This window comes from Giraffa tippelskirchi, chromosome 6 (genome assembly GCF_054371585.1).
Source record: "Giraffa tippelskirchi isolate mGirTip1 chromosome 6, T2T-mGirTip1v1.2.pri, whole genome shotgun sequence".
Lineage (NCBI taxonomy): Eukaryota > Metazoa > Chordata > Mammalia > Artiodactyla > Giraffidae > Giraffa > Giraffa tippelskirchi.
The window spans coordinates 16,316,053-16,330,556 of NC_137280.1; the positions used below are offsets into that span (position 1 = coordinate 16,316,053).

A 14,504-nucleotide genomic window follows, 5' to 3' on the forward strand; every position below is an offset into this window, starting at 1 on the left:
AACAAAGATTATCATGCTTAAGGTTAGAAATAAAATGAAACAAACTGTTGGCTCTGAAATGGCATGTCTAATGTAATCAGAATACTTAGCCACTTGGAAGTTTGGAATACATTGTTATAGAACACAAATTTCTCCAAGATGAATAGTTTTCACCCTTACATTTATATAGTTATAAACCTACAATAAGTGGTCTAACATTAAAAACGGAATAAGTAAATTCAACTTAACTACTTTTATACATAGGGGAGGTGGAGGAAGCTCAACAGATCATTAACATAGGCACATCGTTTCCAGCAAGTTTTTTGGTAAGTGAATGCTTATCAAGACTCAAAAATACTTCCTTGAGCTCTACCTCTAGATAATGTCTACGATCTCCTAAAAACATACACTAAAAGTTCAGAATAAATTATTCCCATATGCCACAAAACCTCCCTAAAGAGACAGTTTAAACTACTGCAGAAAGAAAAGGCATCATTCATTCCATTTTCCAATAAAAACATCCTTAAAACATTTTGACTAGCTCCTTCCAGGAACTATTTAGAAGGGCAAACAACACAGCAATAAGGAAAAGAACGGAAAAGCATAGTGCAAAATGATGTGTGTGATGGAGTGCCCAGAGACATGAAAAAAAGTTTTTAAATAGGTTAAAAAAAGACCAAGCTGTCAAAAAAAAAACTCTTCTTGACTGGTTAAAATACTCACTGCTATACATCAACAGAAGCGAGATATTAACCTAGTTTGATGTATTAGTCAAGTTTGTGTACTTTTGAATTTCAAGTTCCTTATTTGTAAGCTAAAGTGATTGGATGAGGTAACCTCTAAGGTCTCTTAGTTCTAAAAGACTATGATTCTAATATACAAACACATATACAGCTGTAACACACATCATGCGTGCGTAGTCGTCCCCAACTCTTTTCAACCCTATGGACTGTAGCCCGCTGAGCCACGCGATTTCCCAGGCAAGAATACTGGAGTGGGTTGTCATTTCCTTCTCCAGGGGATCTTCCCAACCCAGGGATTGAACACGCATCTCCTGCATTGGCAGGTGAATTGTTTACCACTGAGCCACCTGGAAAGTCCAATACATGCATACTCTAGGGTTAAAAGTGGACAATTAATAGTTTCTGAGATAATTTTTATTTCTGTTCTTTTAAAAACATCTCCAAATTTTCTCAAGTGTTGGTATACTCTTTGGTCTTAGTAAATCCAGTGGAATGAATTGCAAACTGAATTTTACCAGTTTCATCATTAATCTGAATAAGTCTACTATTTAGAAAGAAAAGAAAGAAAGAGAAGCCGCTCAGTCGTGTCCAACTCTTTGCGACCCCGTGCACTGTAGCCTACGAGGCTCCTATGTCCATGGGATTTTCCAGGTAAGAATACTGGAGTGGGTAGCCATTTCCTTCTCCAGGGGATCTTCCCAACCCAAGAATCGAACCCAGGTCTCTCGTATTGCAGACAGAGGCTTTACCGTCTGAGCCACCAAGAAATTCTACTATTTGGACAATTACAAATACTAAATATTTGGGCTAATTTTGTCCTAACCAATTTTTCTGTAAGTTACTTTAAAAAGTATTGATAACAGCAGTATCCTGCCTCTCCAATTTTGGAAACTCATTTGTCCCTTTCTCCTAAAGAACATGAGGAGTGGGGAAAGCAGAGACCTCTGGTTAGGGTAAATCATTATGTGTGTGTTTGTGTGTGTATTTAATTTTACAACATATGTACATGATGAGGTAGAGCACAGATTGGAAGAACTATGTGGTAGAAGTCCTAAAAACTATCCTCAAAACTTTCTTCAAATTATAAAGTAATTCTCAGAAGCAACAGTATCTCTTGGGAAACAAGAGGCACAATAAGCAAAATGTGTCTATTTTGCTCCAGATACACAGCATTTATAGAGCTTCCCTCTAAATATGTCCCCCCAAAATAAAATCAGAACTGAAATACAAATAAAATATTTATTAATTTTATAGGAGAAAAAAACAACTAAGGGAGTATTTTCTAAAGAAAGCAGGAGAATCTAGGTAAGAATTACACAACAGGTAAACAATCATAAAGGTTATCATTGTTATGGCTTTCTCATTAAGAATTCAAAAGAAACAAAATGGGTTTACCTATAATTATACAACATAGTATTTAATTAGAAATATTAGATATTTTAACTATAAATATTTAGCTATAGGAAGCATCAACAAACCCCAATTTAAAAATCAGCAATCAAGAGACAGAAGGAATATCAAATAAGTCATGGAGATTCAAAAAATGAAAGGCTACAAACTGGAACTATTCCACAAATACTAGTCATACACAGGTGAATCTGCTAGATACCCACGTGAGTTCCTCAGAACAACTTCATTTGACTGCGGAACCTATACTTCTAGTGACACTAATGTTCCAATCTAACGTTAAACTTTGTAAGTGAGAAAACTGTAGTCTAGAGTTACTCAGTTGAACATATCATCACTAGCCATATGAGGCTATTTAGGTTTAAATGAATTTTAAAAAATATTAAACTCCAGTTCCTCAGTTGCACTAGTCATATTTCAAATGCTCTGTAGCCACATATGCCCTTCCGAAGTGGTGCTAGTGGTAAAGAACTTGCCTACCAGAGACATAAGAGATGCGGGTTCAGTTCCTGGGTTGGAAAGATCCCCAGGAGGGCAGGGCAACCCACTCCAGTACTCCTTCCTGGAGAAGCCCATGGACAGAGGAGCCTGGCCAGCTGCAGTCCATAGGATCGCAGAGAGTCGGACATGACTGAAGCGACTTAGTATGCACGCATAGCTGTATATGGCCATTGGCTATCATACTGGACAGTGCAGGTCCAGAATATTTCTATCATTGCAGAAAGTTCTATTGTACAGTGCTGGTCTAGAGATTACTTGATTTATCCATACAGCTAATGTGCCAGAACAAACTCTTAGTCCTCTTTCTACTATTTTACTTCCTTGACAAGACCTTCATTAATCACCTGGTTTCTGACTGATCACGTTGGCCTTTTGTTAAGTTCTGTTTACAAACATTCATTTGCTTCCCACAGACAAATGAATTTTAAACTTTGCATGGAATTCAGTCTTCCACAATCTTACCTTAGTCTCTTACCATTCTCTGACATAAAAACACACTCCAGCTAACTGGTCTACTTGTTAAATATATTAATAAAATATAGTTTCACCTCCATGACACTTCCCATGTCTTTGTCTCTGCCTGAATACTCTCTTCTGCCTTCTTTGCTCTGCTTCTTAGGCAGCACAGTGGTAAAGAACCCCCCTGCCAATGCAAGAGACACAGGTTCAATCCCTGCGTTGGGACGATCCCCAGGGGTAGGAAATGGCAACCCAAGGGATTTTCTTGCCCAGAAAATTCCATGGGCAGAGGAGCTTGGTGGGCTACAGTCCATGGGGTAACAAAGAGTCAGGCAGACACAACTGACCACACACACCCCCATACCACACTGCTGTGCTCATTTAAACTCCTACTATTCTTTGAGGCCCAACTCCTATCTTATGTCCACAAATCATTCTAGATCAGTAACTAAACTACTAAAAATTATTCCATACTTTTATATAGAAGTTTACAAATTTCTAAACATGTCACCTAAATATTTTACTGTCATTCTTTGCTAGAAGTGTGGGGGAAAAGTTAAGCAGAGTAAAGGTAATCGAGAGTGTGTGTAAGAGTGCTGCTGATCACAATTTTTAAAAATTTTTTACTTTTGGCTGTGCTGAAATTCCATTGCTGCATTTGGGCTTTCTCTAGTTGCAGTAAGGAGGAGCTACTCTCTAATTGCAGCGCACAGGCTTCTCATTGCAGTGGCTTCTCTAGTTGTGACGTGTGGGCTCAGAAGCTGTGGCACACAGGTTTGCCCTGAGGCACGCAAGATCCTCCTGGAGCAGAGATCAAACCTGTGTCCCCTGCACTGGCAGGCAGATTCTTAACCACCGGACGACCTGGGAAGTGCCACGTGACAATTTTTTTAAGGGTGATCAGAACTAACTGAGAAGATGACATTTAAACAAAGACTTGAGGGGAGTTAGCCATGAGGAAATCTAGGAAAAGAGCATCCAAGGGAAAGGCAATAGCCACTGCAAAGGCCGTAAGGTTGAATGTGCCTGATCTGTTCAAGGAATAGCCCAGAGGCCAGAATGAGGTCTAAGGGAAATGAGCAAGGAATATGAGACAGGTCAGAATGCTATCAGCCCAGCTTGTGTAGGGCTTCACAGACCACTGTAAGAACTCTGATTTTTATTTCCAAGCAAGATGGGAAAACTTAGGAGGCTTAAGGGGCTTCTAAACAAGATAGTTTAAAATCTGGATATTAGTAATTAAAAAGGATAATTCTAGTGTTAAGAATAGAATTCAGTTCAGTAGCTCAGTCGTGTCCGACTCTTTGCAACCCCATGGACTGCGGCATGCCAGACCTCCCTGACCATCACCAACTCCCAGAGTTTACTCAAACACATGTCCATCGAGTTGGTGATGCCATCCAATCATCTCATCCTCTGTCGTTACCTTCTCCATCTGCCTTCAATCTTTCCCAGCATCAGGGTCTTTTCAAATTAGTCAGCTCTTCGCATCAGGTGGCCAAAGTACTGGAGTTTCAGCTTCAACATCAGTCCTCCTAATGAACATTCAGGACTGATTTCCTTTAGGATGGACTGGTTGGATCTCCTTACAGTCCAAGGGACTCTCAAGAGTCTTCTCCAACACCACAGTTCAAAAGCATCAATTCTTCAGTGCTCAGCTTTCTTTATAGTCCAACTCTCACATCTATACATGACTACTGGAAAAACCATAGCCTTGACTAGATGGACCTTTGTTGGCAAAGTAATGTCTCTGCTTTATAATATGCTGTCTAGGTTGGTCATAACTTTTCTTCTAAGGAGTAAGCGTTCTTTATTTCATGGCTGCAGTTACCATCTGCAGTGATTTTGGAGCCCCCCAAAATAAAGTCTGCCACTGTTTCTCCATCTATTTCCCATGAAGTAATGGGACCGGATGCCATGATCTTTGTTTTCTGAATGTTGAACTTTAAGCCAACTTTTTGACTCTCCTCTTTCACTTTCGTCAAGAAGCTCTTTAGTTCTTCACTTTCTGCCGTAAGGGTGGTGTCATCTGCATATCTGAAGTTATTGATATTTCTTCCAGCAATGTTGATTCCAGCTTGTGCTTCCTCCAGCCCAGCGTTTCTCATGATGTACTCCGCATATAAGTTAAATAAGCATGGTGACAATATACAGCCTTGACGTACTCTTTTCCCTATTTGCAACCAGTCTGTTGTTCCATGTCCAGTTCTAACTGTTGCTTCCTGACCTGCATACAGATTTTCCAAGAGGCAGGTCGGGTGGTCTGGTATTCCCATCTCTTTCAGAATTTTCCACAGTTTATTGTGATCCACACAGTCAAAGGCTTTGGCATAGTCAATAAAGCAGAAAGAGTAGAACAGGAAGAGTTAAAGATAGTAACATGGAGGACAGTTTAAAGGCGGCTGCAATACCCTAGGAAAGAGATGATGATGGGCAAAAGGACATGTCTTGAAAGTAGAACTGACAGAACTGACATGGATTCCAAGAGGATTCTGGCCCGATTAACCAGAAGGCTGAAACTGCTGTCTACTGAAATGGAGAAGGCTGTGAAAAGAATAAGCTTTAGGGAGAAGCTAAGAGCAGGGGTTCCTTTCAAATCTTAGGTGAGAATATGCATCCAAATATCCATATGACAAGCACGGAGTTCAGGAAAAAGTTTGACCTAGAGATATAATTTTGAGAAAAGTTGTTACCTGGATGGTGTGTAAAACCACAAGTATGGATGAACTCGCCAAAGGAGTAAATAAAGAAGGGTAAGGACTGAGCCCTGTGGCACGCCATCCTTAAGCCACAAGGTTTACAGGAGGATCCAGTAAAGGAGACAGGGAAGGTAGAAGAAATCACACCTTCATACGACAAAACCTGTTGATCTCTCCCATCAGTATTATGTTTTCACCCTTCCCTTAAATACAAACTATATCTTAAAAAGTCAAGAGCAAACAGGGGCAAATTCATAGGAGGAGTGAAGAATGACACGAGAGACAATAACAATGTATCTTACAAAATATAAACTATTTCTTAGGCCTGTTCAGACTTGAGGGTATTAAGACACTTCCTTTGATATTTCTAAGAATGGATTAGCACTCCAACGGAAGGGCTGTCTAATCTCTGATAGTCACGATAAATGATACAAAATAACACAGATCTTTTTATTTTTGACTGTATATTAGTTTCCTGTGACAAATTACCACAAAGCAGGTGACATAAGACAACAGAAATTTATGTTCTCACAGTTCTGAAGGCTAAAAGCCTCAAATCCAGCAGGGTTATAAGCCCTTTTGGGGTGGCACAGGAGAATTTGTTCTTCACCTCTTACAGCTTCTGGTGATCACAAGCATCCCTTGGCTTGGGGCCACATCACTCCAATTTCTCCCTCCACGGTCACACTATCTCCACCTCTTCTGTTCATCTCCCTCTCTTTTGTCTGTCTGTAATTTCCCTCTGCTTTTCCCTTCTAAGGGCAACTTGTCATTGAATTCCGGACCCCTTGGATAGCTTGGGATGATCTCCTCATCTCAAGATCCTTAATTACATCTGCAAAGATTCTTTTTTCAAATAAGGTGTCATTCATGAGTTCGAAAGGTTAGCATGTGAACATATCTTTTTGAGGGCTACCACACAATCTACTGCATGATTCCAGAAATTATCAGTAAAGTGTGTTATGCTTATGCAAAAAGTCAAGGGATGTTCATCTATAATTTTAATAAATCATCATTATTTTTAATGAAAGCATATGGCTATCAGGAGATATCTATTTTGTTTGGCTATGTATTTGATTTAGCTACATTTGGCTATGCATAATTGCTTACCAGGTAACCACTGCAACCCCTAGTTTAGATAAAAGAATGAGTCATTGTGCTATACCATACATATCCTGTGATGACAAGAGTTATTTTCCCCATTTATATGCACGTAATCAGTCCCCACCCTCTATTTCCAAAGGACTTTATTTCATGATTTTAAGGATGACTATATAAGAAGTGTTGGTTATTCATATAAACAAAAACTGAAGGATAAACTAGTTCAGGCAATATTTAAATAGATGAGAGGTTTAAAATTTGGTTCTGAAGTAGACTCAGTCACCTCTCTTGACTCAATATAAAAGCATTTTGTATTGATTTATCCACTGTAACTTATTCCAGTGTGGGAGGCACCAGGACCTCCACATACAGTAGTCTCATTGGTACTTCTTTCTGTTTTTACACTGAGATCTGCTATGACAAGTTACTAGTAATGAAAAAATCTCTTTTGTAACAGTCTTGTCTGAGTAGTTAAATGTTTCAAAGACATGGATGTGTGTGTGTGCACGCACGCGCACGCATGTGCTCAGCTGCTCAGTCATGTCAGGCTCTTTTCAACCTCATGGCCTGTAGCCTGCCAGGCTCCACTGTCCATGGGATTTTGGAATGGGGAGCCATTACCTTCTCCAGGGTATCTTCCCAACCCAGGAATTGAACTCACATCTCTTTCATTGGCAGGAGGATTCTTTACTAAGCTACCAGGGAACCTTCAAAGACATAATTTATACTAATAAAATGAAATAGATGATAACACATTCTCCCTCATTTTATAAACAGGGAAAGTGAGGCAAAGTCACTTTGAGAAAGTTGTACAAATGAAAGAAGTCAGGTATTCTGACTTTCAGTTCAACTCAGTAATTCCAATTCAATGATACATGTGCTTCTGTATTTGGATTCAAAAGACATGTTAGAAAAAGACTATCAAAAAGACCAAAGAATTTCTGCGGAAAGAAACAAACATTTCAAGCAAAATATTCCTAGAGCTATGCTGTCTAGTGTAACCACATAATGTATCAAAAACTTAGTATGAATAAAACAATGTAAAGTCATTCATTAATACATGCTGAGATGGTATTTTGTATATGTTGGATTAAATAATACATATTATGAAAATTAATTTCACCTCTTTCTTTTTACTTTTTTAATGTGACTAAAAGAAAATCTTTATGACTTACATTATATTTCCATTAGACAGCCCTACTATAGGTATCATATAATTACATTATACATACTTTATTCAGTTAGCAAATACTTAATCCAACATCTATCACTGTCAGGCCTTATGCTAAGTGCTGAGACTTAAAGAATCAACAAAGATAATGGCCCTGCCATCACAGAGTTTACATTATCTCTTACACTTCCACTACACATGTCATATGTATTATCTCACTTATGGTAATGCATAAGAATAACAGAACACCACTTGGGGAGCAAATGCCAATACCTGACTTAGAAATCACAAAATATGAATCATCAGTACATTTATAGTGCTGGTCATCTATTTGTGTGATATATTACTTATATCATTACGTAAGTATTCAGGGGTCTCCAGAGAAGGACAGAGGTTGAAAATGTTAAGTGTACGTAATTTTAAGAGGCTGAGTTCAGATTTTTGGACCTAAGACCAAGTTTTAAAGTTTTCTTTCAGCTTCAACAAATCAGGCTGATTTCTGAGGATTTTGCATCAAAATTCAATGCACAAATTTATTTGAGGACTTAAACAACTCTTTATTGGTTTTGTCCTACTAAGACTTTCACATAAAAAACTATCATGTAGAAATTTTAAAAAAATTAACAAGTAGCATATCTTGGGTACATGACTTTTAAAACAAAATATTAGGTAACATCAACAGGACAAGAATGTATAATGTTTCCTAGGCTAATAACTTTCAAGAAAATGTTACTAATAAACAAAATAATTGTTCAGGTTTTATTGACAGCTACAAAGAGCAAGCAAAAACTACTTTATCAAAAAGTGTTAATTTTTCTTAATCTAATACAGAAAGTATTACCAACATATGATAGCTATTGAGAAACAAAGTTTTCAAGTTTGAAACACCCAAAATGATTTCACTGATGTTTTTGGTTGAAATACAGATGTGTTTAGCAAGGAATACTATTCCTTGGTTTTTAGCTGTGCAGGTGTGGTTATATATAGCTGTTTCAAGGTTATACAAAACTACATATACAAACTGATACCTCATAACTTAAAAACTAAAAGGCCAAAGAAAAATAATAATTACTCTGGACTGGAGAAAAAAAAATTACCTAAGGAAAATTTAGCTGATCTCCATAAGTAATAAGATTAACATTTTGCTTTTAAAAAAGATCAAACTCAAACCTTTAAGCTAAAGTACTTCATATATGATCATGAGTCCTTTCAGACCATCATTAAACTACTAGTGCTAGTTTGCCAAATACAATGCAAATACAATCAAATATAAAGTTAGAAATGCAACTTTTTTTTTTGGCCTTCAGTCCAAAATGGCCTAATTTTTGTATGGGCCTTAAATAATAAAAGATCATAAAGCTTAGCAGGCAGGAAACCGGCTTGAGTTTGACAATCAATTGTCACTTGTCAGAAACATCAGAAAAACAAATAAGAATTCTCTAAGATTTCCTTTATAACCTGAGCAGAGAATAAACAGAAGGCGGCAATTCAGATATAAACGCGACAAAATTTATCCCCAGCTTACTCTCTGCCTAGCACCTGACTAAGGATTTTTACATGTTATCACAAATATTTGTTCCTTCTCCTCCTTGGAAAATTCAGAAAACTACATTTTCAATCCTCACTGCCCTCCAAATTGGGGAGGGGTGGGGTAGGGGTGGGCAGCGATGATGAGAAACCAAAGAATTTCTGTGATAAATGTAAGTGCTTTAAAATCAGAGCTTGCCATAATATATAAGAGATTCTTTCAAATGTTAAGTTTGTTTCAAACTACCTATATTTAATTCCATCTAACAACCACATGCAAAAATATCTTTCAATCTGATCCCATTAAAGAGAGGCGACCCCACGTGTTTTAATCAACAACTACAAAAATATTACCTTACAACTTCCTCTACTTCAAATTTGTGATGTGCATTTATTTTCCACTAAAATGCTGAAGTAGCTTTATAAACAGACACTTATCTTAGTATCTTTCACATATTAAGTAGAAAAAAAAAAACAACTTTCATTTAATCCAGTAAAAAAGCACCCAAAATTCTATAAATACCACCAAAATTTTAAAAATTCCAATACTGGTCTAAAGACAGTAAAATGGGCGTTCTTTATATAAACTCTAATGGTCAAGTGAAGCGCCATCCAAAGGAAACATCGATATTTCAAATAGCTTCTATCTGAAGACTAAAAATTGAGTTGTGTTTCAACTTCTAAGATAATGTTACAGTTTTAAAATATAACCTTACTGGAATCCTCCTGGAAGTCACAGATACTGAAAAACTACCAACCCACTCCCGTATTGCTGCCTGGAGAATCCCCATGGACAGAGGTGCCTGGTGGGCTACAGTCCATGGGGTCACAAAGAGTCCGACACGTCTGAGCGACTAAGCACACACACTAACATTAGTTGGCCAAGTGTAATTTTTTCTCAGAAAGACCCTTCGTTAAGATATCAAAACAGTTCCTGAGGATATATGAAATTTAAATCTCAGTTACATTGTATACAATAATAAAAAAGAGGAATATAGCTAACAAAAAGGGGTTTTGTTGTTGTTGTTATCGCTGTTGCATAATTTGGTTTATTTATTAAGTCCCAAGACTCTAAATCTTTACTATGGAATTGTAAGTAGCAGGCAACGAACATCTGAAAAGAAGTGTTAACAATAGATCATCGCCATTTTCTAAACAGAAATATTTACATTTTGATTCACTTCTGACAGCTGGGTGTTAAGGAAGCATAAACTGGCAAATACGGTAAATATGGCTTGACTTATAAACCCAAGTGGAAAGATGCTTATTAAGATAGTTAATGGCAAAACTGAAAATGAAACTTGGGCATACCATCAGACTCCACATAACAAAATGGGTCAAGGAATTAAGTTAAAATAAAAAAATACATATGTATAAATAAAAACACAGTCATGTTCTTACCCCCCCCCCCCAAAAAAAAGGAATGGAAAGGAAAAATCAGGAACATTTTAAGGCAACCGATCAGAGGAAAGAACTGCTTTATTCCTTCACTGTTTACTAACATTTAACACGAGCATTTGCAGCCAACACCGGGGTTTGAAAATTGCAGCAGCATTTAAACGCTGTCCTTTCTAACGTCCACCCAACAGGACTTTCAGCAACATTTTGAATAGTAAATAATAACCAGAATAAAGCAACGTTCGTGTATTTCTATCTTCAAGAGCTAATGGGGGGGGGGGAATAAGATCTTTCTTTCTCCCATATATAGCCATTCTTTTCCCTCTTTTATTTACTGCCCTTGTCGCGAGGCTAATGAACCCTAAACTTATTTTCCTTCCTCCTATTAATGAAAGGGAGTGGGAACGATAGCGGGGAATTCAAACGATGGGAAAAACTGGAAATTAAAAACAGTGGCATTACTTGCTGGATGAAGACGGAGAAGTCTCTCAAGGTTTAGCATGAAGGAGACAATCCTGGAAGACCCCCTCGCAAGACATACTTCACCCCAAGGCCACACCAGTTTTCGTCGGTTTAATTTCTGCTTTTGCAGGGGGTGGCCGTCCCCCGATGAACGTCCCCCGGGGCATGCCTCTCTCTTTTCCCCAGGGGGCCCCCAGCTGCACTGGGTGTCGGGGGTGGGGTGGGGGGCGTTGGCCCCGGCTCTGAATTTTGCAGCGAGGCCCGGAAATCGGTCCCGTTAAGAGCCTATTTCACCCATCAGGAATGCGCTCCGCCCCCGCCGCCGCCTCCCCGCCGCGGCCGCCCTCCGCGTCGCCTGCTCCGGGGGGCCGGGGAAGTGCCGGAGGGGAGCGCCGCCTCCGCCCCCGTCACAACACCGCCGGGTCGGCCACCGTCGCCCCAGACTGCCCGGGCCAGGAGGACAGAGCTCCCGGGGCGGATCCCAAGCCTCGCCTCCCGCCCGCGCGGCCGCCAGCGCCGGGGCCGAGCCGGGGAGGGGGAGACGCGGATCCAGCGCGAGGCCTGACCCCCGACCAGACCGTCACCCCCCGGCGCCGCCCCGGTCCCGCCGCGCAGAGCGCGAGAAGGGGCGCCTCTCCCGTGGGATTTCCGAGTCCATTTCCGTCCCGGGGAGCGGCCGGAGAGCCCCGCATCGGAAACGGGAGCCGCGCCCCTGCCCTCTGGCTCCCGGGTGCAGCCTTCCCCCTCCTCACCCCACCCGGGACCCGCCCGTACCGTCAACTCCTCGGCAGGGCGCAGGGCTGCGGGCGAGCAGGCCCATCTCCCGGCGGCGGCAGCGGCCAGAGGAAACACGGAGGAGGGTTCCTCAGAGCCGCTCAGGCGCCTCTCAGCTGGGGCGGGGGGAACGCAGAGGAGGGGTCCCGACGGCCGCTTTCCCGAACTCCTCCTCCGCAGTTCTGTCTTGACGGCGGTTCCCGGGAATCAGCGCCGCAACTGCCATTCTCTCCCCCCCGCCCAGCTTCCCTCAGCCCCCGCTGTCTCCGCCCCCTCCTCCCACTCCTTCCTCCCGCCCCCTCCCCGCCCAGCCGCGCCTCGCCCCGCCCCGGAGCGCCGCCCGCGTGCCTTGCGTCATGGCGTCACGCCCACCCCGGCCCGTCGCTGGACGCGCGGAGGCGCGGGCGTTCCCTCTCGCACGTTCGCCCGGTTACCCTCACTGGAGCGTCCTGCCTGCGGCTCGGGTGGCCAGGAGTGTGGCTCCCCCTGCCCCGTTCTGCTTGACCTCCGCCCGAGGCCGTCAGCGGCCCTTCCTGCCCTTCAGCCCGCAGGACTTCTCCCGGGCTGTGGGGCAGGTGTCTCAGGACGGGTAGGCGGGTGCCAGGAAGCCGCTTCTCGAGGTGTAGGGAGGTGATGGACTTGGGGACCGCCCCCCCGCCGGCTTTCGGCGTTCCGCACGCCATTATTCAATCCTTTTGTTTTCTCACGGTTCACCTGCTAGAGTGGCAGATCCCAGGGAGAGCAGGGAGGGGGTGCTGCAGCGAGCTGCTTCTCTCTGCTGGAGGAAACGTCCTTCTCTCAGAATTCCCCCCTTACCTTCTTTTAATAGAGCGGCGGCGCTGCTAAAAACAGCGCTTTTTAGCCGCAATTTAACACCCTCTGTGAGGGTTCGGAGAATATATACCACTCGCCTTTTTTTTTTTTCCGCCTCTTTGATATCACCAAGTCGCTTAAGTATTCAGAATTCATATTTCAGTCCTGTTTGATACCTTCTAAATGACTTTAATCCACTTTTTCTGTCCATCCCGTCCTAAAAGCCAGTCATACCCTGTTTGAATTTTTTAACCTCCACATGACTGGTTGTCAGTTCTTCTTAGTTGAATAAACACATTCAGGCCATTCCTTCCTAGTTGATTTGAAGATTCAGTCACTCTTTGGAATACTGAGAAATACGTATGTGATACATGCTGGACAGTGTGTCTTTTTGCCATCTGTTACTTAACTAAATATATCACCCTATCAATCCTTGTTTTAGTGTGTCTAATTAGTCACAAAGGAGCCGTGGTCTTTCAGAGCGTACTTGGTATCTTTGGTAACCCAGTAAATGTTTACCAATTACAAAACTAAACAGTCTAGGCAGTTTAGGTCTAAGTATCTTTGACCACAAATCTTGAAGTAATCATGGGTATGTTCGTTTTCATTTATCCGGTGTTTTAAAGCTGTTATATATTCCTTTCAGTGCTTTTGAAGGCTGCCAGCAATTTATTAAGTGGGATACTGGAAGCCTATAGGTAGTACAAGAATAGTAAGTTGAATGGATTTATAGAATTGAAACCGCGGTGTCTTTCAGGGGCTCTGAAGAGCTCTGATGCTATATAGTTCTATATGTCTCAGCGCAGAAAAGAATTGAGAGACGAAGTGATTTATTAGAATAGAAAACCAATGAGGTTTAGAAGTGGCAGATGAGAAATGCTGTGCCCTGAGAACTTACTGGGCTACCGTTCATAATCAAAGGCAAAGTGGGGAGGAGGAGAAGAGCTTCTTTGTCTTTCTTGAGTAGATGCTGTGCTTCCATCATCATTAACTCCTCGTTATTCAGGGGAGTTTTCTTATCCCTACATGGTCAAGCTAGGTCCACAAATTACTGTTTTTATGTGTGTAGAGAACATGTCTTGGGGATCATTAACTTACTGTGCTCGCTGGGCAGTATGTGGGTCTCATGCCACCACTGTTTTGTTGTTGGGACGCCTGTCTAGTGCTTCTGCTGCATGGTTTTGTTGCTAAGCAAGCCTGCTTGGTTTTGTGGTTCAGCAAACCTGCTTTCTTGAGTAATCATTAACTTACAAGGGTTTCCCATATTTTTTCTACTTGTAGTCCCTTAAGTGGGATTAACCATGTAATCACCTACTTTATCCCTTTACTCTGTCCCTGTCAGAATGGTACCCACACATTATATAATCCTTCTTGTAATTATGTCAACATGTTGAACAACATTTCAGAACAGATGGGTCATTGGCTTGGAAAGGAGTTTTGAGTATAGAGGCTCTGCAGAGTGGGAATGGT

General features: G+C 41.4%; 1 protein-coding gene across 50 annotated transcripts in view; it reads right to left on the reverse strand.

Annotated features, from left to right (window-relative positions):
• The window catches only part of RNF19A (ring finger protein 19A, RBR E3 ubiquitin protein ligase), a 104,348-nt gene extending 91,875 nt beyond the window's left edge, over positions 1-12,473 (reverse strand). For 32 of the 50 annotated variants that reach the window (XR_014057413.1, XR_014057411.1, XR_014057415.1 and 29 more), the window contains exon 1: positions 12,222-12,473. The gene's annotated coding sequence lies outside the window, so the exon portion shown is untranslated. Of the gene's footprint in view, positions 1-11,447; positions 11,805-12,221 lie in introns of those variants that run through there. The other 18 variants (XR_014057445.1, XR_014057438.1, XR_014057428.1 and 15 more) reach the window with 1 other exon arrangement.
• Between the last annotated feature and the right edge of the window lie 2,031 nt (positions 12,474-14,504).